This window comes from Mycteria americana, chromosome 1, assembly GCF_035582795.1.
Source record: "Mycteria americana isolate JAX WOST 10 ecotype Jacksonville Zoo and Gardens chromosome 1, USCA_MyAme_1.0, whole genome shotgun sequence".
Classification (NCBI taxonomy): Eukaryota; Metazoa; Chordata; class Aves; order Ciconiiformes; family Ciconiidae; genus Mycteria; species Mycteria americana.
In genome coordinates this window covers 96,346,093-96,373,665 of record NC_134365.1, presented here as the reverse complement: position 1 = coordinate 96,373,665, position 27,573 = coordinate 96,346,093, and the positions used below count along the sequence as shown (strand labels likewise).

The window sequence follows — 27,573 nt, the reverse complement described above, 5'->3', positions numbered from 1 at the left end:
AATAATAAGGTACTGAAAAATCTAGGCAAGTAATCATAACTTTAAAACCTATTCTTCAAAGTTTTGGGATTCAGTGAGAGCCACAAAAAAAGGGCAAGTTATAGCATATGCAACTAAATTACTGTTAAGATAGGCACGTGCACATTTATGTTTTGGAAGGAGCAGCAGAAGCGTTCTTCATTGTGGCTGCGGTTTCTAATACTTGGCACCAGTGTGACTTTAAAAAGGTGGATACGTTCTGTTGAAAGTTTCCTGATAAATTTTTCGCTTGTCTATAAGAACGAACATAATAATTCTGCCTGAAAGCTGTGAAACTTATGAGTATCTGAGAGAAGAAGCTTGGTAAGTTACAAAAATAATTGTACTTTTACCTGAAAACCATAATCACCACCCTTGTTCTCATTATAAAAATCCTGTGGAAACAACAAAGAGTCTATTTAACCTACCGCTATAGAAATTACTGTTAGCCAAATAATTTGATCATGATCACATGTGTTCTTACATGGTATTTTGACTAGAGGATGTTCATATTGTGTAAGCTGAATGCTTCAATGGTAAAAATTAGTGTGTATAGATAAAGTTAATCTTTCTTTCTGGAGTAGTGAGAGGAAGGAAATCATTTTTATAAATGCCATACAGTAATAATTTAATGCATGATAAACATTTTTATGCAGGCATACAAAAATTTCAGGTTGCCAGTGAAAGGAAAATAAGAATTTTCCAAAGTGCTTTTGGAATCTTGCACATATTTAGTGAGCTTGGCCCATCGGACAATTTACAAGCTTGGATAGCCTTTCTGTAGATTTCTGTACATGTGAAATACTTTGGTTCTATTCCAAAAGGCTTCAAAGAAACAGGATCAGTCACCACAAAAGGGTGGGGTTTTCATTCTATTTCTCTAGACAGCATAAGGCCAATTCATCTGTTCCTAAAGGTTTCAATTTACAGCCACATTTTTCACCTACAAGTCTTGACCTCTCTCAGATAAATATCACGATTCCCATTTTACAGCTGAGCCTACTGTAAGGCACAGAGAAGCAACTCACTCACAGTCCTATAGGGAGTCATTGTGATGGGGACCCAGGAATTTGTTCAATTTGTTCTAGTCTTGGAAGAAATGAACAAGAACATGTATTAATAGTGCAAAATACTAACAAGTCTCCTACCTATGAATGGTTACAGGAAAGATAACCCCAGCAATGAAGAGTGTTTTGCAAAAACATACCAGAGGAATCAACTAAACTAAAGAGAGCCTATATTAGACATTGCATTACACATTTGCATCTGTGTTTGTCATCAAGTTCAAAATCATCAAAAGTCTGCAAAACTGAGTTGTTTGGCCACTGTAATACCTCAGACATTTCTGGGAAGTTCAGATTTTTCTAAGAAATACAATAGAGTGCTTATCAGTCACTGTAAAATTAGCGCAAACAGACAAGAGCCTGCAACATTCGGCAATGCTTGTATTTCAGGGCCTTAGTCCCAAATAGTAAAGTGAAACTTACGTGTTTTATACATATATTACAATATTTGTTAAAAATTATGAAAAGTGTATCCCATCTGCATGTAAGCAACTGTCAAGCAGTCAAGCTTTATTTACTTCAGCTTTTATAACTCGCAAATAATAAAACGGATATAGAACACACATAAATATAGCAGCCTGATAAGAAACCAGAGCCCTCTCACCATGATTAGGAAAAAATGCAATCGCCATGAGAGCCAACAGACAGCCAATGATTCCATTTCATGGCAGCCCTCTAGATTACCAAACTAAAATTTGCTTCAGATATAATTAAAGCCAAGTGATGTTTCATAAAACCAGAAGTTATCAAAATGTCTTAGTGAAACACTGATATTATTTGAAATTTTGATGTATTTTTTTAATTTGGCATTTCAGTTTTCAGCTCCTGCTCTGATTCTGAGCAGAGACTTAATTCAAACAGAACAAGGATCTGAACCTGGTCCCCCATCCTCAGGTCCTTACATAAAATCACTCTTCCCCCATCTTCAAAGCTTTCCCAGGAAAAAGCTTTGTTGAAATATTCGTATTTCTGCGGTGCATCTCTTCCTGAATGACAGGGCCACATTTTGTTTGGCTGGAAATTTTCTTTCTCCAGCTCTAGTCACCAGCTCCTACGACACAGCTGGAGCGATTGACAGGCAGCCCCATCCTTCTGCCACTCTGCAACCCCCTCCGACTGTCTCACAGGACCTTAAATAAGTAAGGGTGCTAGGAAATTAGACGTAATCATGGTGAATAGCTACTTCAGTAATTTTCTCCATCTCCCCCCATATTATGAATTTGTCTAGACACGGAACAATTTTCCCCAGGGCAGATAATCCTCCTCGGCCCTTCCTCTCCCCGGCCGGGGGACGGCGACGCGGGAGGCAGGGCCCGCGGCTCCCCCGCCACCCGCCGGGCGCCTCTACCCCAGGGCATGCCCCCGGCACGTCGCGGACGCTCTTGGAAGGGCTTGCACCAGCACCCCAGCACACGGACCCGCGGCTCCGGCCGGGGGAAGGAGGCGGCCGGCGCGGGCAGCCGAGACCCCTCCGCCGCCGCCCGGCTCCCCCCGCCGCGCTGCGCCGCGCCACCTGCGGGAGGGGGAGGGCGCCACCTGGCGGGGCGGCGCTGCCGCCTGGCGCGCGAGCGCGGGGCGCCGCGGGAGGCCGCACGTGCGACACGGCGGCCGCACGTGCGCGGAGCGGCCGCGGGGGCCGCACCTGGCGCGGCGCGCGGTGCTCGGGGCCGGCGGCATCACGCGCCGCGGCGGGGGCGGCGGCCAGCGCCGCCTCCGGCACGTCCCCGTCCGCCCCCCTCCCCCCCCCCCCACCCGACCGGTGGAGCTTTTAGAATGTCACCCGCATTCTTTGGCCCCGTTTCAGCGCCTTTTGCATGAGAAGGTGCTTCCACCCTTCGCCTTTCTGCGGGCAGTTTCGGACCGGCCGGTTTCAGTAGCAGGCGGGGCTGTTTACGTAAGCGCCTCCCACGTGTACGAAAGGCAGCTTTTCCCCTGTGACCAAATATTTGTGTCAGAATAGGGGAAGGAACAAATTAAACCTGCCTCATTTACGCAGCCCCACACTATGCCCCCCACGTCTGTGCAGTTCTAATGGACAGGTGTGGAACTGCCAGCGTGAGGGTCTCCTTGAACCCCACTGGTGACCCAGCCTGTGCTGGGTGGCACCAAAGATTTGGGAGCCACTGACATGCCAACGACTTCTAGACCAGCCAGGCCTTCCTCTGCCACTCCTCTGCTCCCAAATGTTACTTCGGCGCAGCATAACAGATGTTGTGCCACTGCGCCTACAGAAATGAAAGGTTTCTATTCAAAGGCAGTAGTTAACTCCACAGCACTGTGTATGGGTACTCCACAGGGCACAGCCTCCTTTCTACAGCCCTTGGTGGCCAAGGGCTGTTAATAAGCTGGCGAGCCCGCCTGCAGTTGATGTTCGGTGAAAATTAAGTCAGTGGGCTTTGATTCCCCTAAAAGCAGTTGCAAACTATTCATGATGAGCTGCTATGCTCCACTGAAGCCGGAACATTTTGAGGCTATTAAAGCATCAGAGGGGATGTTTACGTGCTCAGGTGCAGACAAGTGTGAATTTGCTCTGCCTGTGTTTCTAGATGCCTGGATGTGCGCTGCTCCAGAAGCTGCTCAGACGTGCTAGCATGGGACTGGTGCCTGTGCTACCAGACCACAGCTGTGCACCTAAATGGCTGCCAGTCTGAGCTGTCACCATCCCCTGTGGCTTGGAGCTTGGGTGGAGCTACTATAGCTATGCAGATACACCCCAAAAATGTTGTAACTCAGTTGTAGGTTTTAAAACATCAGGCAAAAAATGCACATTTGGGTTAAAAAACAGAACATTTTTCTTTTGGTCATTGAAACAGCTACTAGCACTTGGGTGGAGGGGGGATGAGGAACAACACTTGACCAAGTAGCTACTTGTTTACACCACAAGAACTCTACAGGCTTCATTGGATCTTATTCAGTTTGCACTCATAACAAGAGGATAGGTCCCCAAGCTCTAAATTTACAGAAACCTACAGGTATGTTTGCATGGATTACTGCTTTGTTTATCTCCTCTCTTTTTCCCCATGTTCAACTTTGACCGGAATGAGTAATTTTTTAATCTTTTTAACATTACTTTTGCCTGTCACAAAGCAAAAATTGTTGCTTACCATGCAACATAGTCATATTAAGAATACCTGAACTGTCAGGAGAGGTAACGTTCTTTAACAAATTCATTTATCAGGATCAATTAAGGAAAGCCTTTCAGCTTACTTCAGTAGGTCTGGGAATCAGGCCCTAAACCATTAATCCAGCCAGAGATGCGTAAATTTTTAGGCCGATTCTCGCCCTGGTCAGGCCTTTGAGCCATAGGTAAGGAAAAGTTAGACATGCTCAATACGAATTAGACCCCCTCAACACCTCCCTTAAGTTTTGGGTTGGTTTTTCCCCCCTTTTGAAAAGCTTTCAGAGAGCACAGTTCTAAGGGAGAGGAAAAGGAAGACTAGAAAAAGATGCACTTTGCTTGTGCAATCCTGATAACAGCGTAAGTCCATGTGTGAAGGATGAGGGTAGAGGTTTTCTGTTCTCACAGTTCAGGCTTTGCTGCTCTTTCTAAGGACAATGCATCCTCTTGTTTTAGACCACAGCTTAAACATTTGCAGGCTAAAGGAGCTGTATGTGCCAGAAGACAGCATTCTTTGGGAAACGTGGTGCACAGGACAGCATGGGAACTAGGCTTTGCTTTCTTGGAGGATTCAGGACAGCTCTAGCTTTGTTGCTGATGGAAGAATGAAATAATGTCTCTCTTTTTAATGCATACAAGGTAATCTTTGCTTCATCCCAAGTGGCATCTGTAAACTGTAATTAGACAATCTGTCTTATTGTCTAAGTGGGACCATCAATTTAAAATAAAAACACTTGAAGTAGTTTTAAAATGTACAGTAGCCCTTAGGTTTACAACACATAAGGCCATCTGGACTGTAAGATTTCAAAGAATACAGTTCAGAAAGCATATCTTAAAAAGCCTAGGGTATAAGAATTAAGGGGAAGAGAAATTAATTAAGAGCACGATATTCAGTATTTGTTTGCAACTGTACGTTTACTTCAAAGTTACGGTTTCAGCCAATTCACTGCCTAACAAGTATCAAATTTTCCCGCTGTAGTGCCAGCTTAGGAGAGAGGAGCTTTCTGCCTGCCTGCCTTGCCATTCCCAGTGACACAGCAGCTTGTAACATTCCAGGAACTTCTCACTTGCTCTTTATGCTTTTATTTTTTTTGGTCTCCCCAGTCTGAATGTGTTCACCAGATGCAGTCATAGTTAAACAAAAACATCACCAAAAAAAAAAAAAGACCAAAGAAAGGTCTAGCTAGATGCATCATTTCCCAGTGGCTTATTTTCTAGTGGGTTATCCTTGCTGAAATGAGTATGTAACAAACTCTGCTAACCAGTGGAAATTCCAGAGATAAATTCATACCAGAGATACTCAGCTCCATGTAGTTCTGGGTAACTGTTGTGCAACAGTCGATCTAAACATTCACTTGAATAAAGAACTGCGAAATTTACTTAGTGGCTTTTTTTTGTGTGTCTCATTTTGCATGTAATTCATGAAAGTTCGTAGGAACAAATGCATGTGCAAGAGAACATTTGCAATGGCAACGTTTTGTAGATGTTTGTGAGAAGGCCTATCTGCAATGGAAACATACACATACCCACGCTGAAAATTCATTTTAAGCTTGAGAGTTATCCAGTGAAGACCAAGAATCCACATTGTCTGGCAATGAACCTTATAGCAGACTCAAGAAACAAACTTTTACAGCTGTCTGAGAAAATGATTTGGAAGCAATTCATAGGCTGGAAGGTACATACCCATCTGAACCATTCACCGAACCCTTCAGAATAACCAATTCATCCTGAACTGTATTTCTGTATTGCTAAGTTTGAGCAATGCTGGGCTTGAGTTGTGAAGGGTATCTGCCTGGAGGACTTCTAGCAGCAGATCATGTATGCAAAGGGAGGATGCAGCTGAAGGATGCCCCCAACCTCCCCATTCATTGAAAAATCTGAGTAGAGGCAGTGTCACCAGCCATGTCCCCCTAAAGGAAATGCCTGAAGGTGTGGTCGCATCAGTTACATGATTGGAGAAACAGACAGGAGACCACAACAGAAACAAAAGCTGGACTACAAAAGTGGAACAGGTAGGAACTGTCATGTAACTACTTTTCTGTGAGGTCTGTCACTCATCCAAGGCTCAGAAGTATCTCTGTTGCACTCCCATGTGATGTATTTAACACCAGCTCTACAGAATTGCCAAATCATATGATGAAACTTCGGAAAACGTGAGCTAAGGGAATAAATCTCACATCACTCCAAGCTGCATTTCAGGCTGTTTCCCTGCTCCCCTACCCTTCTAGCATGGTTCTTTTTGAACAGTTGTTTCACACTCTAAACCCCTAGGGCCTTGATATGCTGGGCAGGAACTGATATGTTGTGCATCTCTAAGACGCATGCCTTGTAGCCCCTTATTCGAAGTGTGGTGTTTCATTAGCAACAGCTTAAAAATTGATTTAAACATTATGTTCATTGCACACAAACACTTCTCACAAAGCCTTCTGTTCCCATTGAGGCTAAAAAATTCCATTGTATGCGTAATCTTTTATGAGTGCATTCTTTGAATACTTTATTTCTTAGAACTGTAACAGTTCTGTTTATAAAAAGGAATGATACTGATAGCAATGTTAGGAACTTTCAGAAGGGACCACTTAGATCTTTAAATTTCCATATTAGTCCTGTTTCAAGAAAAATACAAAACAAAACAAAACAGCCTCAATTACATAGTTTAAATTCTTTAAGAAACAGCTTCACATGCCAAGCTAAGAGGATAGAAAAACCAATCTTTACCCCCTTGATCAGACCTTGCAGCCCTCTGAGGACAGCTTCATATTGGAGCTTTTAATTGGGCACGGTTGCGAACTGGTTTAGAACTACCAAATCAGATGTCCCAAGTTATCATGTTGGACTGGGATATTTAGAGAAGATAGCAAGCTGAGGGGTGAGAGGCCTGAGGAAGCACGGGGCTGACTGCTTTTTGAGTTGCACAGGGAGTGGGGGAAAAAAGCCAAGGATCCTCTGTATATCAGCCAGGATCTGTGTCCAAGGAGACACAGATGAATGGTGTGCCCACTGTCCTCTTCTTAATATCCAGACATCTTTTAACACAAGTTGCTGCTACTGAAATAACTGTAGTGCAGTACTTCAGGACAGGACCTTGGAGACTATTCTGACCACCTGAGTGCTGTTCAAAAACTCTTCCCACTGAATTCCCTCACTTCCAGCACAGCAGCTGCAGGAGTCCAGCAGGCGAGCAGTTGGTATGATTTACAACTTCTTTTCATTTAGAAGAAACATTCTTCTTTTTAATAAACAGCCTCTCAGTTTAATGAAGAACAATGTTAAATGCATATTGGTTTAACAGTTACAGTTACCAACTAATCGATCTCAAGTAAATATTCCCTCAGGGAATTCTTCACACTGCCACAATGCCACGTGTTGGAAACAGGGCAGTCAGCAGTGCCATGGGTGACCCGTTTTAGTGGGCTTCACTGTACTCCTGGTAATGACTTTAGTCTTCTACAAATCTGCTGAGAAATGAGGACACACGGGGGCACAGGGATAACGTTCTGCTCTTCTCTTTCTGCAGAGGTAATTATCCAGTGACTGAAAAGTATCATATCACCGGACACATAGACAACTAATTTCAGAATTCAGTAACTCAATAACCAGGGTGAAGAAACAGATCTGTCTGACATCCTTCTTTACAAAAATCTCTTCAATGCCTCAGTACAACTTGTCAGAATTAAGTGCAGATTTAAAAGTTCACTTCCCACAGAGGCATTGCACTAGATTAGAAGTAAAGGCATTAAAAGTTTTCAGTGCTCAAAGCCTCAGTTGTTACAGATCAGCACTTCATGGCCCTATTAAGAGATTTCTTTGCTCTACCTGAGCTCCTTCTATAGCTTTTATTTTTTAATACTGTCTTCATATTTGCTGAGACACTGTTTTGAAGGAAAGCAGCAAAATATGCTGCCACAGTAAACCCTTGGAAAGAGTGTGCTGGACAAAAGTACCCACAGTGACCCTGTAGCATAACATTTGAAGAGCTTTGCTAAAGTTGCAGCATGGATAATACAGGGGCCCCTTTTCAGCTAAAATGCAAACGTGTGAGTCATGGCAAAGTGAATATACCTTCCATAACAGAAAAGTAAGTCCTTTTGACCACTTGGTTCCCTTGGTCTTCTTCAGCTCCCTCTTTAATCCTCACTCTACTTCTTTCCACATCAAGCCAGCCAAAACAAGTTTATTAATCATTGCACAGCTAAATGGTGATACTTTAGAGAGATTCCCTCCAGCCTGATCTGAATACAAGCAATCATGGTACAGTCACTGTCTAGATACAGATGCGGACTGCATGCCTTATTACCTCCTAATCCAAGTTAGAAATACCCTGAATTAACAGTTGTATGATGCATATGGGTCTCATGTTAGCAGAAACAACTGAATTGTAGCTGTAACAGCAAGGCACAACCTTTTTAATCTAAAGCTGCTTGATCTTTCTGTTGCCTTGAGCTGAGAGAATCTCACTTTTACTTTGCTGCTCTTTCTCTTGTCATTTTCCTGGTTCTCCTCTTACATTGCTTCTGTGGGAGGAAATTACTCCTTATTCCCAGCTCCTGTTAAGCTCAGTAGCAGCCTAGCTCTAGCTCATTTCCCCCCTTTCACTTTGCGTCTTAGTCTGAATTTGAATGAATAAGTTTGGTTTATTTGCAAAAGCACTCTCTTCTCTTTCCTCACATTAAAACTAGTGCAAATAAAACCCATACCAGAATATATAAAGTACTTAGAATACATGAAGTAGCCCTTCAGGCTCTAGATGAGGTACAGGTAAAGCCTCGAGTGCAGTGCATGAATGAGATATGAACTTGCTGGAAACAGTCTGAAAGAGAGCAACAAGAACAAGTGGAGATCTACACAGCAAGACCTATGAGGAAAAACTGAGTAAGTGAAACTTTTCTCCAGTGCAGAGAAAACCAAAGGGAGAAGGAACAGCAATATTTCCATATGTAAAGAACTGTTGCAGAGTGGAGAGGATTCCACTGATTTTTCTGTTCATTGGAAATAGCACAGGTAGAGGGCCAGGCTATTTGTTGAGGAAGGGAAGGGAACCATCTGGTTTAGCTGGTTTTCTGTGATTCCATGAGAACTTCATTCAACCTTGGCATGTTCTGTTCTTTTCACTACAGACTCTCTCTCACTAGATTTAGTGCAGGTTCTTTTATTCTATACTAGCAGTCGTGACTATTTTGAAACATCCATGTTGCTATACTCAGAACAGTGAGCCAGCTGTCCTCATTTTACTGGGTTAACTTTGATTTTAACTATAGTTAAATTTTTCCTTCACTTTCAGACCTCTTCTCTACTGACTCCTTCCTTCCCAATACACTGGCTAGGAGTACTCATCTGCAAGTCAGAAACCCAATTAAAAGGTTCAGTGAGGGTGACGATTTCAAATCCCTTGCAATTCTCACCCAGGAACCTTTGTATTTAATGTCTGTATTTAAGGTCAATATACACTGTATATTCTGGCTGGCTGCAAGCCTGCTGTGCCAGCACCCCTGGAGGTAGCCAGGTTACTGTGCACCATAAGTGACTATGTTAGGACAGTGCTGCATCTTGGAAAATGAGGCGTATTAACTCAGACTCATCTCTATAGCAGTGAAACCACCTAACTTTGAACTGGCTTGAAGAACCGGAAGAGTAAGCTCATTACTGCCCACAACATATCGCAGAGAGGTTATCAGAGTTTCAGCACCTTTGCTCCTATTCTTAAGCCACTTCCCTGAATGATTGCTTTAAGAACTTGCAAGTTTAGCAATAAAAAGTAATGTTTAGCACTTGCAGTGGCATGGCACCTGTTACCTGATGGTTTCAACTGTAAGATATGCCTTATAGCATGTCTATGTTCATAGAGAGAGAAAATGGTGACACATAAGAGATTCCACTAAGGCAACATACTGATTCTTTAGCAGAGCTAGGACTGAAACATACAACTCTCACCTTTACAGAACACAAAACCTGCACAAAACTGCACAAAACCTCAATTCCTTAAGATTTCTGAAGAGTCACAAAACATATTTTGTAAGTGCAGGTTTTATGGGAGAAGTTACAATTTTACTTTTATTTAGCATCTCTGGGGTTTTTTTCCAGCCATTTGAAATTCAGGCAGCTATCAGCAATGTCTGAAATATATTTTAGAAAATAGGGAGAATGTGGTATCAGCAAACAGCTCTTTGCCCTTACAGGGGAAAAAAACAACCAAAAAACCAGACACCCTGCTGCCGTTTTAGTGGTAAAGGCTGACCATATGGTGACCAGGGTGACCAGAACTTTCAAGAAGGTATTCTTTAACTCAGAGGTAATGAGAGGCATGAAGGGTCAGTGAACAGACAAATACCAGCAGGTCAGGAAATACAGTAAGAAAAAATAAAAAGCTTATTTTTCACCCAACAATTATATGTTCAGAAGTAATTTGATTTAGTAAGTGAAAAAAATGGGGGGGGGGACGACGACACAAAGCTGTATTTTATATTAAATTTATTGAGTTATTTGGAGAACACTATCAAAGCAAAATTGCTGCAGTTTCCCAGAGCACTGTGGAAACTACAAATCTTTGTACAGAAGAGACAGCTAACACTAGCAGCCCAGTTTGTCAACGAGAGCAGAGCTGACTGTAACTCCTGCATTTTTACCCTTGTAAATCTTGTGCCACCCATGCACAAGGCATTACAATGCAGTGAATTTACTCAGCTGAGCTGTAACTATTCTGTTATAGCTATTTCTGCATAACTCCCTCCTGTGGACACTCTATTCTGGAACAATTAGTAAGAGGAATTATTTCAAAATGAAAATGAAGTCAGTTTTATTCCAGAGCACAACGTCCACATGGGGGAGTTAGACTGAAGTAGCTATTCTGCTGTAGCAATGCTGGTCAATTTCCCCATGTAAACAAGCCCTATGACTCTGATATTAAATTACTTTAATACAGATGACTCTTGAGATTAAAGTTCTGGAGTCCAAGAGAATCAATCTTCCAAACATAAGTGTATGCCTTAAAAAACCTGACCCTAGAAGGACACAGAAACACATTAATTCACTGGTTTATGCATCATAACTCAAATTCTAAGTTGCATGAAATCTAATAGAAATAACTCTGGTATTAAGCAGCTACACCACCACCACCACCACCCCACACTTTGGAGTGTCTTTGCTATCCCAAGTTACTAGAAAGCTCAGAGGAGCACCACCATATATGTTCCTCTGAAAGATTTAATGTCACTCTTGATGGGTGACAGGAGGGAAGGCCAACAGAGGATAGGTAAACGCTACATGAAGATGTATTAAAGGTTCAATAGTGGGTACACTGTGCTATAGAGGTGCAGAGGCAAAAATTTAATGCCATAACATGTTGTAGTCATTCATGACTGTAATAAAATCCTAAGAAGAATCTCGGAAGGAAGTATTAATCCTTGTTTCTATATTCCTACTCATTCTGTAGGATGAGGGTGGGGAGGAAGGAAGAAGAACCATCTCTCCTAGGGCTCGGCCAAAGGGTAAAAAGCATTCTTCTCTCCAAACTCAGGAGAGTACAACAGCAGTTTCCTAATTCTTTTCATGGAAGCTTGCCCTACCACAAAAAGGGCAGAGAGCAGGCTCTTGGACTGTGTGAAACAATGGGGTGAAGGAGAGTTTCTGTGGAGCTCTCTTCATGTGTTAGGCTCCTCCTGAAGGCATCATGAGTCCAGAAAGAGAACAGCCTCTGTTTTTTCCTCAAAGGCAAGTTAGCTTTGCACTGTTCACAGACCTGAATCATGCCAAAGTGACAGCATTTAGCTTGTGAGGAAAATAACCTATTCAGAATATTTGTCTTCAGCCACCACTCCACCCCCCAAAAAATTAAATAATTCAGAGCTTTTTTTTATTAAGCACATACAAATGCACAAAGCCCTTTCTGGCAACTTTCCCACCAGACTTCAGCATTCTGCCCACACCCACCTCAGCAGTACAGCTGTTCAAAAAGACTGCAAACTTTTCGTTTAATAAAGGAAAATTTATTTTCTTTCATTCTCAAAAGCAATTTGGTTACTTGAGCTGAACCTTATCAAATGGAGTCATTGCTAAGCAGAGAAGAGAAAAAGTTTTCCTTCTCCACCTATCCACAAACAGCAGAAGTTTGGGAAAATCTGATGCCCTATGAGATGACACTACAGCAGTGATGTTTTAGCCAAGGTGCGTACAGCTGTCTGCAGTTTTTCATCTATAAAAGAATTTTAAATGACAGCTGCAACAAACTCATACGTTCAGGAAAATGGCATTCAGTTTAAAATCACATACAGTAAAATACCTGATGTAGTGATATATCATATGCAGATTTCCTTTGTACAGATCCATTTCATCAAATTCCTGCAGTTTTTCTCTGGTTTGAGGAAAAGATACACCCTTATCCTTAGTAACAGTGTGGTGGTATAAAGGATACTTCATTTGCAGAAGCTGCAGTAGTGCTGCTGGTAAGTCTTACTGCTGTTCTCTAATACTGAAGAGATATGTTACGTCTACAGACACTGAGTGAACCTTTCACTAGAGCCAAATGGCTTCATAAGAGACCATCATAAACAGGTTGTGAAATCGAAGAGGTTTATATGAAAACATTTGAAAAGTGTTCAAGGACTGTATATATGAAGTCAACCCTGATTTATTCAACAAAGCTGTCAAAATTATTTATGCAGTGGAAGATACATACAAGAATATTTGCCAAGACTTTCATCCTTACATAACACAAATGTATACACACTTAAAAACACCGCACAGAACATGTTACCCCAGTGGGTGCAGACTGACCCAACGTCATTCTGCTTGTGCTCTGAACAGGCTGGACAGAAGCCAGTTCCAGTCTGAAATCTATACAACCTTCGAAAATTGTGCTGTGTCTACCATAATTTGGGGGGTTGATTGCCTCTCAAAAAAAAATACAGAACAGTATAAAGCAAGTCATCTAAAAAAAAGAATATTCTTTCTCCCATAATTTCCTACAGAAGCCTATCACCCCAAACCCACATTTCTTGTTTATGAATGCATCCACAGAAATACTAAGTAAGGCAACATTTTATCAGTAATTCTTATAAATCTCTGTGCAGCTCTCTGACTTTTTCTGGTAGTACTATCTGATAGACCATTTCCTACCTTGTCTCCCAGTGGGGATGGCATAATGGCTGCAAAGCAAAATAGATGAACAGCTGAAAGTCTATTCTTATGGAGGATCTTTGGCTTCTTTTTATTTGACTCTAAGTACAGAATTCTGGTTTTGGTCAGCATCGTTATTTGTTTTGATGTATCTAACCTGAAGAATATTGCCGGAACATTTTGGATCATACAGAGAAAGCAGATCAGACAACACATTTCTGACATGCTTTAATCACATGCTATCAGCCTCAGATACAAAATACGTACCCATGAAAGCCTTTGCTGACAGAGATTCTATTTGGCTTCATGTGGGGAAAGGAATTATGGCAATCACAATATAAGAAGTGTCAATTTCCTGATTTGCTATCTTAATTCTAACTGTAATTACAGTGAATCCTGATGTAAGTCATTCAATGTCTTTCCTTTTCCCAAAATGTGTTCATTCATTTTGGGGGTCCCACTGTGAGACATCTTAGTCCCTGTGTTCAGTACCACCAAGAGGAGGAGCATGGATCCTCAAAGGGCAGGTACTCAGCCTTTTGTATTACAAGGCAATGTAAAATGGCTTGCTTTGAGACCCAAACATAGGGATAGCCAGAATGTAAATAATTCTGAAATTTTGGGACTGATAAGCATAAGGTGTTCATCACTGTTAATACAAACTGTAACTGGAGATGTTACTCTTCAGTGCTTCTGAATATCAGTCTGAAAAGTTTGGAATTGAACAGATGGAACAGGTAGTGGTACAGTCTCTTTGGTGTGGTTTTCCATACCAGTGAAATAAGGGTAACAATCTTTACCTAATGAGCTTACCAGCTTAAACTGGAATTAATGTTTTATGACATTCTCGGAGGATTATGCTACCTGTACAAATTATAAGAAATCATTTTAACTCCCCCACCCTTTATTTTCTACTGTTCATAAGGTGGTTCATAAAATCAAAGTTTACATTAATTGGCGAATAAATTCAGCCTCAGCTCAAGAGAAACAGTAGGAATCAAAGATCTTCAGGAACTATTAATAGGTTTGCAAGCTGCTTGAATAACTCACAGATTATATGAATAAGCTTTTTCCCAAAAAGAAAATAATACAGGCAGAGAACACCCCTGATTGTTTCCCTTTACCTTCAACTTGAGACTCAAGATGGTTCTACATGGATATTCAGACTCTTTTAACCTTTATAATGTTGAGCCCCTGTGTAAGAATGTAAGGATGCTGAGGTGAAGTTGACTTCTTGCTTACTGAGGACTTTGTAATCAAAGTTACTAACCTCCTCAAAGTGTTTTAAATACGTTGAACATCCTACAAGCAATGCAATGAAAATCCAGATGACATAGAGAAAGCAAAAGGAGCAGAGTAGATATTTCATCCCTTAGGGACGTCAACCTAAGACTGCTTAGGGTGCCAACCTACGAGATGAAAGTGCAGCTAATGATTTTAACTGCTCATTTCAGATTGTCCAAATCCAAACCAAAATATCTCAGAATCACCCAATTCCATCAAATAATAAAGCTTTGCGACCTCTGCAAGAAATAAACTCTAAGGCCAAAAGAAGTAAACTCAAAGTGCCTTCCAAGACAACAGATTTGATTTCTTTGACAAATGGTTACGCTTTATATGTTTCCATTATGGCTTTGCATGCATTTCCTTACTTGGGTAGATTTGAATTCCTCCAAAACTTCACTTCAATGAATACATGCTGCAAGTCAAAAGGAAGGGGAAAAAAAGCCAGCAAATTTTGGAATCTAGGACTCCCACAGACACAAAACACTTGCTACCTTAACTGTGAAGAAACAAAGCAGAAAATTGTTCACTGAAATTCAGAATGACTTGACTGGCAAAGGGACCAAGGCAGAGCTAGTATGTATCTATAAAGACAAAATGAAAGAAAAGCAAACTGCCCAAAATATCCACTGTAATATCCTGTGGACTGAATGACAGTATTTAATGCATATACTGTATTTTCCACTTCCCTATGCTGTTAAAAAAGATTAACTACTTAAATCTCCTGACAGTCTCGTGAAGATAAAGAAACAGCAGTACAGATTATAGAGCGTTTTTAAATGGCAAATAAGAGCACAAACAACATAAAGCAAGGAGGCTGTCCTGACATCTCTCACAGGTAGATAGTCTTGCCTTTGCCCATGTTCTCTGCATAAACAAAGGTGATCTGATATTTATGAGTTCAGTTCTTCTACTTACTAGAAAATGAAGACAGTTTGCATTTCTAAAACATTTAACCACCTAAATTTAAGTCACTTGCAATTGCTGCTGCTTGTAATGTACTGAGAAATTGCAGGTTGTCACCTGTACAAACAATATTGAGAAAAAGGTCAAGTAGAAGAGCAGCATGTCAGGTGCCACATGATAATTAAAGACACTTCAGCTTCCACTTTACAGCTAAAAGGCAGCAGGAGTTCCAGGCTGACTCACTTTGGATAAAATTTCTCACTTTCTTTTCTATTCACAGGCTACAAGGTTCTGAGTAGAGAAGTGTTTGCAGAGGTTTGCAAACCTGTGGCCAAAGAAACCTCTTGGCCTGTGCTTGATGAGACCTGCAGCTTTTTTCTTGCAAGCTTTTTTCTTGGTCTGTGCTTGTCACAGATTAGTGGTTGTGCCTTAGATCCCCAGGGACAAGATACCCACCTACCTTCTGCAGAGTGGAGTAGTGGCATTATGATTATTAAATCAATGAAAAATCCAGGATTGAATTTAACAACCTTTTAACAATGGCACAAACCATGTCAAAGGCAGAAGTTTGCTTCAATAAGGTATTTTCTAAAATGTAATAAAATTCTAAGATTATTGATTACAGTGTCCAGAATATGAAGAAATACACTATTTTCAGTACAAAGTCAAAGATAAAGCACTGCCACAGAAAAATACCAGAACCCAATCCTTTCCTCTCAAGATGGAGAGAGAAGAAAATTTCAGTCATCTTTATTCAGAATTTGATGCTGACTTGTATTCCTTTCAGGCCCTGGTACTTCATTTCCCTCTTGGCAGAGGCTGCCTAGCAGTCAAACCTGTTATGGTTGCTGGTATGAGCAAATGGTCCTGGGATTGCTTCAGAAGTTTTGGAGGTCATGGCTTTCATAAAGCAAGCTAGTAAACAGTAAGAACTGCTGGGGTTATTATCATTGGTGAACTTCCCTGGGAAAACAGCACGTTAGAGAATCACTGAACAACTGAAAGCAGTAACTCAAGTTGTCAGGCTTTGTTACCAGCCATCCCAAATTAGTGGGAATCATTCCATTCCCATCTGTCATCATAGCAAGTAAGAACTTCCAACACAATCTTTAATTTCTAGGAAAGATCTTTATCATAACAATTTACAAGTAGGACTTTCTATCAGAGACTCCAGACATCCCTTGGAAATCTGTTCAGTCCTCAGCACACTGCACTAATTTATAGGTGAAGCAACAGAGGCAGAAATGGCCAGATTATCCTGTGTAAAGGAAAGACTTTAGCGAGTATTTTGAAATGATCACAAGTGGTAAGACAAGGATCCAGTCTCAAAAATTACTGCATTATGGGGCACCATAAAGGCCATGAAAAATCTGTGTGATTGTCTATGATGCTACCAGATCAAGAACTTTGTTTTCAGAGGGTCCCACTACAATTTTTTTCCCCACAGATATTGGAAGCTTAGGCTACCTTAACATTTACCCACGGATCCTATGAGAAGTATATGTTTAAAGTTTCATGGCACAAGACCTGACCTGTGGTGATGAAAGGTATAATGTTGGTTCAAGGGACAGGAAAACCACCAAATGCTCCACCTGCATTGATTTCTGTGACAAGGGCACCCAGGCCTTGGCAACAGGTATTCTGCATGTAAAAGTATTTCCATCCATATGGATTTTAATTATAAATGTATGATTTATTAGTATTTAAATCATTCTTCAAGAAGAAAAGTTATCTTCGCAAGGAAAATGAAACAATGAAGAGAAGGGAGTTTCAGGAATTGAAACAGAAGCTGCATGCAAAACCAAGAAGGAAAACAGAAGCCAGATATAGAATTTTCTTCTGGGATCGTGAACCCTCCTTGGAATTTGATCCAAGAATCCATATCACCTACATGTCAGCGGGGATCTGCAGATTTGCAGGGATTTCAGTGGGAAGTTACATAAATAAAAGGATCCTCTTGCAGGAACAGGCTGGAGGCTAGAAGAGCTCCCATGATACTCATATATCTAATTAAGAACAGCAGATTGGAAGGGACTCTTGAGTCATTGAGTTCAGTCCCTTGTTTTTGCAGGCAACCATGCCATATAATCTTTTTCATGTGCCGCTCAGGGTCTGCTTATAATCAATTAGAGTTTTTTGGTTTGGGGGTTGGGATTTTTGGTGTTTTTTCCTCCTGGTACTTAGTGAAAAGTTGTCATAGATTCTCATTTCTTTTAGAATTAGAAACATTCTAAAATCCAGAATAACTGTACACAGTTAGATTATACCCATCTGTTCTTGTGTCAGCATTTCCCTTAGCTTAAATAGCACTTCTTTTTCTAATATATTTATAGACTACAATCATACCCCTCTTTTTGTTTTGCCTGACCATGCTGGCTAAGCTTTCTTATTCTCCCTTATAGGATCCTTCCCACCCCGGACAATCTGAGCACTTTTTTACACCTGTTTCTTTTTGAATTAAGATTTCTTAAGTTACAGGTAATCTGGCTGTACCCAGTATTCCTGACGAAAACCATCAGCAACAATATTTCCCCAACAATGTTTTTGGAAATATCTTAACTGAAGCAGCATGATGCATTTAAGCCCATTTCTTAATGGAAATTTCAGAAAGAGTCCCACTGACTTCAGTGGGTGAGCCCTGTTTGCTTTCTGTTTTCCAATATCCAGACATCATTTTCCAGTAAAAATATCGTTTTCCCAACTATTAAAAATTTGGATCATAACAAAAGCTATCAAAATGTATTTGCAAATAATTATGAAATGAAAAGCAGTAGTACTTGTAACCAGTATTCGTAAGAGAGTTTTCTAAGAATGCATGTTAAGTTGGTTGAATTAAAAAGCAACAACAGTATTTTCAAATTATTTGAGGAATAAATTATTTGACCAGCTTTGATACCAATATATACAGAAGATTTATCACAAATAAGAATTTAAAAAAACCACTGTAGCTCACATTAAAGAATTCAGATTTATCTCCCTGCTGGATGCTATATTTGGCATGAATTCCAAATTTGCAACAGGGTGGAGGATTTGATCAAAAGATCCAGAAAATTTATGTGGGTAGCCAAGGCCAATCTGTTTGGCAAAACATACACATGATGTTTCTCTCACATCACTTTGGTATTTTGGAAAACTTGCAATATCAAAGAAAAAGTTTGTATCCAGTACACTGGAAGCAGCAAGTCACAAAAAGGTATTTTCTGTAGGAATAAATAAGCATAGAAGATGTAGGATTTGAGGCTGCAAAGAACCTGTTTTAGCACACTCAAGGTACAAATCCTGTAATTTAAAAATTGTGCCTCCATCTGCTACACTGCCCACTCTTGCAAAAGTGACAGCTGATACTTCATACCAACTTGATACACCCCAAAGTGATATGGTACCTTTCTGATTCTTCTGAAAACTATGCTCTTTGGAGTATGTCCTAAACTGAGGCATCCCAAAGCACTAACAACACCTCAAAAAGTTGGTAAGCATGCATAATACCTTCGTACAGAAGCAAATACCTTCATATATTAATCAAACATAATTTCCTAGTCAAGAACAATGAAATAATAATCCAGGTACAGAATGTTGGTAACGATGAGTCCTCATTTATGAGAATTTTTCTTTTTTAACCAGCAGCAACCTACAGGGTTGGAACATGTACTTAATTGATTTGTAACATTTTTATGGCTAACTCATGCTTCCAGAGTAATGCCGCTAATCATACTGTAAATCAGAACTGGTCCTGTATTTACTAGATATGCTTGCAAAAAGCTTTGAACACCTTTTAAAGACAGATTCTTAAGCTGGAAGTCTCCCCACATTTCCTTCTCAGACAGTCATCCTATCTAATCAATAGGCAGGATTAAAATCTTCACACTTTCTTCTAAAATCAAGCTGGGATTTGGTATTGGTGCAATTGTCAATGTTAACTAACATTTCTGTCAGCTGGGGGGGAGTCTCTGTTTAACTGGAGTGACGGTCTCTTGATCCTGGAAACATTCTGAGGTAAATTAGCTCTCAAGATAAAATAGACATGCTTTCAGCAGAGGGGTTGACAGTTTGTGATCTTATAATATGCTTTCACTGGAAGTACCAATATTGTAAGACATCAATTTTGTATTTTGTTTTCCAACATGAAAAAGGAAGGATATGTAGACATGTGATTACTGTCAAATATCAGACAATTAAAAAAATAATACAAAGAAACCCACTTTAATGTTATTACTGAAGGTCATACAGAATTCCCAATATCATCTGCAACTAAGTCTATTCCTTCTCTAAAGACTTTCTCTGAAGTGTGGCTGAACTGGGAGGACTGGGAAAGAGGCAGCCTACTGCCTTTGTCCTGGCTGTCGCTGTGTCTCAGCACAGCTTTGATTTAAAGCAAACCAGCTCTAACCCCTGCTTTCAGGCACTGGGCAGTAAAAGCAGAACAGTTTCAGCTATGGCTTATACAGGAACTCAAGAGGAAGGAGTTATGCTATCAGTGAAAACTGTTCGAGCCAAACAAATTTAATTTTTCATCTGTATTTGAATGCAGACATGCACAAACTTGGCACACACAAGGCACAGGAAGTGTATGTTATTTCACAAATTTATTGTCAGCAGTAGCAGCAAGATACCCCTAAATGTAATTTGTGGATACGCTGAATACATTCCAGCGCTTGATCAGAACTGGACTAAAAGGTAGGATGATATAAAAGCAATCAGTAGTAGCCTAAGCCTTCTCCCCCTCCTTGAAGTCTGATTTCAGTGGGATCAGAGTTAAGCCAGTGCATGGCATAGCTGAAATCTGTCCTAAGATTCAGATCTGTCTGGACTACTGCTGCATTAGTCATGGACCTCTCTGGCTCCCTTCTTTCCTCCTTTTCTATGCCCACCCTATCAGAGGTTGTGTTACTGTTCCAAAGGTGCTCCTGCTTTTAAAAACGTCCTCTGAGTTCTGCTTACTTTTTTACAGGCATGGTTCTTACTGTAATCAAATCCTCCAAATCCAGTAGAACAGAATTGAATTTCTGGAAAGCCAAAGAATACTCCTGAATTTCCATGGTACCCTGAAGCAAGCACCAGAGCCTGGCAAAGAAACAATTCTCTTCCCAAAAGAACTGGCCAAGGAAGGGAGCCCAAAGTACAATGACATGTGAGAAGAATCAAGAGTCTGTAGTAATTGTACTATGGGAAGGAAAAGAGGAAAGAGGGAAAGAGGAACAAACTAATTCCTAGCATGACAGGATGATTAGAGGTATGCACTAGGGAGAAGGGAGGGCTTGATGCTCAGATAGTGAATAAGCTCTGATTAAAAAATTTGGATGTACAGTCAAATTAAGTCTCTGAGTGGGTCTATCCATTTGTATATACGTCTCCGCATTAAAGTAGCATCAGTTGAGCATAGCTATCCAGTGGAAACTATGCTGTACTGCAATAATAAACAAACAAAGCCACTTAGCTTTATAGTGTGTGGCCAACTGTGCCAGTTCCTACTCAGAAATAACATGGGGGGGGGGGGGGGGCATGAATTTTGCATATTAACAGGTCATATCTCACACTTCATATGGTTGTAAAATAATTTTATTTTTTTCTTCCCTTAGGGTGCTATGTTATTTGATTAAAGAAAAAAACCATTTTCATTCTATTTAAATAAGTTTTGTTTGCTGGTAGACTGAGTAGCATTAAACAAAGAATCAAATTATTCTCAGACCAAAAATAATGAACTAGGGCTTCCTTTTTGATGAAAATGATCTCTTGTTGCCAAATGCTTCACATCTGAAATAATGGCTTAAATCTTGGCTGCACGTACTAGATAAGTCTTTTCTCATAACCTCTTCACAAAGTATTTTCAATCAATCCATTTACCCTATTAAAACTTCTCATGTAATTGTGAACCCAGATATTTGATGTTGGGTTATGGGCAAACCAGAGCATAACCAGAGCCACAAAATTCAAGGTCTGGTTCTGGACTCTCTTAAAACTCATTATGTGGGTGCATTTGAATTCAGGGTTTGGGTTTGGCACCCCTTTCCCTTTTTTTTTTTTTTTTAAATCAGTTGTCTTGCCTGTTTATTTTGAAGTCACTTTGCTCCTTTTATTTTTGTAGGCACAGGGTAAAGCAAAAAGGAAATTAAATACTGTCAGAAATCATGAAGGATGCAATCAAACATTGTCATGAGAAAAAAATGAAGACACTATGTTTCAACATGAGAAAGCCAGGCTTTCTCTTTCCTTTCATATTTAAACTGAAAATATTTGTTGGTTGGATAATTTTGTTAATGTCAGTTACCAGAAACAGCTGAGTACTGCATGCAATAAAAAAATTAATGTAGGGTAAAGCTGACTTCCATGCAAAACAACCAGAAAATCCCATATTCCACTTAAGCTCTTAAAACAGGACTTATGTAAAATTCAAAGGGTACATGGGTTTGTGGGAATCTTTCAATAGCTGTCTACTTCATTTAAAAAAACAGGGAAAAAAAATCAAAATCCTATTTTATTTCCTTTCCCATTTATAATCTAGCCACCATATTAGCTTGAACTTCAGAGACAGATGAACAGCCAAGCTAGAGTCAGCAACTGTAGGTAGCATCATTGCAGTAAACAAACATAATCTATCATAGAGGTATTAACCTGAAAGAGAGATCATTGTATCAGTGAGCTCTCATACTGATCTAAGAACTGCTGATCAAGGCTGCACAGATACCTTTTGCAATTGCTGACAATTGCAAAAGTTACAGCACGACAATCTAAACCAATGTATGTCTTCAGTTTTTAGCAAATCAAAAGGGATGATGTATTAAATTTTATTTTTGTTTTGGTCTAATGAAAGAGGCTTTTTCAATGACAATGGTTTTGAAAACATACTTCCAAATATTTAGTTGGTTTTTTTCTATCTGAAATGCTTTGTTTTGAAGTGTTTACAAACACTTCATTTACAAAACTTCAGAAATAAGAGGCTACCATTTTTATGCCACTTTTCCTTAGGGATTTCTTCTGACCAGAAAACTTTACCTATAGTAGCGTATATCTATGAAATGTTTTCTTTCACAGTTTTTGTGAGCAAGGTTCTGACCCAGATGTTTGTCCAGTTCTGTTTCAACTTCACTTACTCCTTTCTGTAGATGCCCAGTCGCAGTATCAAAGCATCAACATTTAGATCCAAAAGCCATTCAAGAGTGCTGAGATGAAAGGATTCCACTCTATAACTTGGCAAGTCACTTGCCTCTCCCAACTTCTATTTAATGGGGCAAATATTTGCTCTCTTGCATCACACCCAGGGTTTGAATAGGCACTTTTGGTCTGCAGCATCAGACTGAGAAGTGGAAAGAGAAGTTAGATGCCTTTGGCAGATTTTAAAGTCTCTGCTACCAGAGAAAAAATACATGGTGGTAGCATAGACTGAAGGAGAAATTTTGAAAGACAGCAAGAATTAGGTTCCTATGTGTCATTTATACATTTAAAGAAACTGCTTCATTCACACCATACCCTTCTGCATTTCTGATACTGGGATTAAACAGTTAATTGCATGGTATTTTGTAGCTGTAACCGTCTCACAGCAAAAATGAAATGTAGTTATACTCATTGTTACCACATGCCTTTTACTTTCCTGGACAAAACTGTTTTGTCTAACAAAAAAGATTCGTGTATTACTTTTTTTGTTTCAATTAGCTGCTGCTCCTCTCCATGGCTACCAGCATTTAGCTGAATACACACCACTGCTTTATCTTCGGCTTCATTCATTCAACAGACACTAAAGTGAAAAGTACCAATTACTTTTCTGTAACTGACATGACCCCTACTTCAAGCTGGATCTCTAAAAACATTTTGTCCTCCCCCTGCACTGAAGAGACAATTTATGTGCAGGCTCTGTAAATGTTACCCAGTAAAACCAAGGTGATAATTTGCTTTCATTAGGTAGGATTTTTTAAAAGAAATTAACTGGTTTTGGAGCACAAACCCCATTGACTTTCACTGGGATTTAGACAAAAAGGCATTTTGGGGGAATTCCACCTAGAATGATTTTTCTGCTATGCTACAGAGTAATTATGGATTGGGGTGGGGGGGGGGAATGCAGGCATTCAAGAAAACAAATAAATCAACAAAAGCCCCAGGAGATTTTTAAAGAAAGCAAGCTGCTTTTGGAATAGCTATTCTGAACAATTAGTTATATATTTGAAAGGTTTTGAATAATACTTTCAAAATACATAATTTAAATATGTCTCCTTCTAGTTCTAAGAGAACAAATTCCTGCATCACAACACCCACCAAAATTAGCCCACCAGAGATGCCAGGGATTGCACGAGCTGCAGACATTTTCCCTTCTTGGAGAGGCTGTTGCACAACTGGGGGAATGCGTCCAGAGAGCATTTCTTCCAATGTCTGCCTCTTTGCTGGCAGAAAACCTGTGATGCCCTACTGCTGCTTTCAGCAGAGGCTGGTTCTCCTGTAGCATGATCCCATAGTGACGCCCTACAACTGCTGAAAGCTCCCCAGGGAAGATACTCAGATCTGTGAAATGTGTCATCATGCCTGCTTCAGTTTGTAATCAGTTTTCAGGTAAGTGACGGGCGCTGATCCACTTCATTACCTCTTAAAAAAAAAAAAAACAAACAAACCAAAACCAAAAAACAAAACACCACCAAACATAGAAATTAATCCCACTAGCATCACTTGTCATCCATGTTTTGTGAGGTTCTGATGCATCTTGCAAGTTACCAACATCATATGGCTGGCCTAGGCAGAGAAAAAAAAAACCCCACCTCTGGCTTGTTTACCATTTTAATTTCTTTGTTAAAAAGGGAAAAGATATTTATGCCCAAATTAGGACATTGCTGAATCTAAAGATAACATCTGTGGGAAATTTAAGTGGAAAGTAGCATGTGTCTATCAGAAAATGGGTGATTTGTAATAAATTTTGTTGGCAGGAGCTCAGACAGACACACACATGTTATACATTTTAATAGAACACTTATTTAAACATGGAATAAATTACTCTAAGCCACAACGTATGTACACCCCTTCTTACATAATGGAATCTCCGTTATAATCAGCAGGTTTAAGTCCTCTCTACCCCATTTGCACTATCATTTTCATTAGCCGGGTCTACTGATTGCTTACGTATGTGAGAAAACTATTGTAAGTATGAGGGCCACATTACTTGTTTCCATGTTTTACACTTCACACATGCAACAGTCTGACACTGAAATGTTGCTGCTGGATATTTACTTGTGCAGTTTCTCAAAATAGCATGCTCTGACAGACAGCAGGACTTGTCTATCTTTCCCTCCACAAGTGGGAAAGGGCTACAGATGCCATTCCTGCAAAGCTACCGGTCATAGGAAATCTAACCCTAAAAGGCAAAGAGAATCCAAGCAAAGAAAATTCACGTCCACTGCTCACCCTTGGCTCTTTCAAAAACAAAGCTTCCACATGAGATTCAGCAACTGACCCAAAGGATAGTTTTGTTCCTATTTTTAAGGTTAACATGGCTGATATGCAAGGACTACACATAGTCCAGTGACATGAACTCCATCACCATCCAGTATTTTGTTAATGAGAAATCTCTAAATGCTGACTCTCTTCTTATTTCAATCAGTAGCTAACAATAAGTTCCTTTTTCTGTCTGCCTAACGAGATCTTTCCCCTCACCCTTCCCCAACTGCAAGAAAATAGTGTCTGGGAGGTGGGTGTTTTATTTCATTCTGTAGCAAATCTCCAAAGGAGATTAGTGCAATTGCTGTGCTCTTAGATATTTAGATTACTAAATCTGTCAAGATTTTCAACTTCCCAGGGGATGGCTTGTTTCATATTACTTTTTTTTGTACAAGGCAAAGAACGAAGAGGACTTGATCTAGCTTGAGGAATCTAGGCATCATTGTAAAATAAAAACCCAAACCATAGATCTCACCTTTGCCACTGGAACATGTCCATTCTGAGGATGCAGCTATCGTGGAAGCTTCTGGAATAAGCAACTGTTGCAACCTGTGCCCACTGAGGGCTTTGAATTTGACATTTTTGACAGACAGCCAAAGTAGTGATCAAAACACTAGAATGAAAGGGTTACACCACCCTATGCTGTTTACTGGACCAGCTGCTGTTCCCATGCAAGTAACAGCAATGAGGCCAGCAAGTCCTGAACAGTGCCACTTCCTTCCACCAGAGACCTTGGGAAGGAGTCCTGTGAATGGCGACGGGAGAGAGCACTGCCAGAATTTGGTTGGGAAGAAGTCTGACATATCACTGAGGTCTTTCTATCTGATGTTCCCTATGTACTGTATGTATATGGACAACTAGACAGAAGAAAATCTACAGCAGCCATACAAAAATCAGAATTTTATTTTAACACATAATTTTTAGCCCTAAGTGCTAAATAAACATTATTATATATCATTCCATTTTTATCATTATAAGTCTGAAAATCTTTTCCCTCTCTCAACAGATACCCTTTCAGTCTTTTTTTAAAGAAACTTTTTTTGCCTGAAGTTCTCGTGTTTGGTCTATAGCCAGGCGAAATTATTTTGGGAAAGTGTGAGGCCACTTGGACAAGACATCCCTGGGAAACTGGACTAAAAAAAAGAGGTGTTGTCACTTGTCACTTCAGAAGAAAGATTGTTTTCCCTCCCCCTTTTCTTGCACACAGCCATATCTTCAAAATCTGGGCTGGAAGACAAACTCTAATAATTACCTTTTTTATTATATAAGAATGCACAGGATTTTCTCTCATAAGACAAAGCACAACTTTTGGAGATAATCACCAATCCAGACTACAACTCACCCAATCCAGACTACAACTCACCCATCATGGAGAGCTTAGCACCTACCATGTCACTCCTGTATATATAATTTGGTATTAACATCACAGATGTTTTCACTCACAGAGAATTTACTATGCATGGGAACAGCCTGCATTAATATACAGCTATCAAGACGACAGAGACTGCTCAGAGAAAGACCTCTTCCACATCCATCGCTATATTGCAATTCTGTCACACAAGAGAAGGAAGTTCCACAATCTGTACAACCCATTTAAAAAAAAAGGAGGCAAGAGGAATGACATGTCCCTGAAAAGTATTTGTAATTCCCCAGACTGAAAACACAGGCCTTGCATCACATCTTTGCCCCTAGCACATGTAGCATAGAGTTTCAGCTACAGTCACATACAGTGTAATTCAAATTTACCTTGACTGTCCAAGATACCAGCTTTCAAGAACCATCTAAAGATTTAAGTGCCACTCAATCTTCTCTAGGGTTTTATAAGCACTGTGCCTGGAAAATCTTCCTTTGTAGGCTATTTTAGACCAACAAGGAAAAAAAGTGCAGAATCTCTATAATTCTTAACTAAAAGACACAGAGTGGCTAGTAAGTCTTTCTGCAAGAAGGATCATCTTGACACCTTCTGTTGGTGGCACCTCTGGCATTCAGACACAAGGAAAAAGTCATCTTTTCCCTCTAGCCATTTACAGCAACTTGTACTGGGGCTAGGAAACTGCAGCTCAGTGTAGATGAGGGAATCAGGCTTGCAGAGATTTAAATAGACAGGAAGAACGTCAAACCTCCGACATGAAAGGGATTCACAGTGCAGCCAAGGAAAGCTGAAGGTACAAGACAGATACAGGCATGCCAGTGAAACGCCTCAAAGCACACAAGGGGTGTTCTTCTGTGAAGGACACACGGACGACAGCCCAGCTGAAGTGCCTCTACACCAATGCACGCAGCATGGGCAAAAAGCAGGAGGAGTTGGAAGCCATTGTACATCAGGAAAACTATGATATGGTGGCCATCACGGAAACGTGGTGGGATGACTCGCACAACTGGAGTGCGGCGATGGATGGCTATAAACTCTTCAGGAGGGATAGGTGAGGCAGGAGAGGTGGTGGGGTAGCCCTATACGTCAGGGAGTGTCTGGACAGTTTAGAGCTCGATGATGGTGATGATAGGGTGGAGTGTCTATGGGTAAGAATCAGGGGGAAGGCCAACAAGGCAGATATTGTGGTGGGAGTCTGTTACAGACCCCCCAACCAGGATGAGGAGACAGATGAACTATTCTATAAGCAGCTGGGAGAAGCCTCACAATCACTAGCCCTTGTTCTTGTGGGG

The 27,573-nt window shown here is 40.4% G+C and overlaps 1 long non-coding RNA gene across 9 annotated transcripts; it reads left to right on the top strand.

The window, feature by feature from the left end:
* Positions 1-3,640: 3,640 nt before the first annotated feature.
* Positions 3,641-25,907, top strand: LOC142415347 (uncharacterized). 9 transcript variants are annotated; one of them, XR_012777391.1, is made up of 9 exons: positions 3,641-4,054; positions 4,657-4,839; positions 5,180-6,212; positions 12,514-12,635; positions 15,779-17,134; positions 20,027-20,172; positions 20,447-20,728; positions 23,707-24,033; positions 25,305-25,907. It is a non-coding gene; the product is annotated as an uncharacterized LOC142415347 (long non-coding RNA). The 9 variants fall into 9 exon arrangements; XR_012777394.1 differs by lacking the exons at positions 23,707-24,033; positions 25,305-25,907 and adding an exon at positions 21,581-23,409; XR_012777393.1 differs by lacking the exons at positions 23,707-24,033; positions 25,305-25,907 and having other exon boundaries at positions 4,679-4,839; positions 20,447-20,988.
* The last annotated feature ends 1,666 nt before the right edge of the window (positions 25,908-27,573 follow it).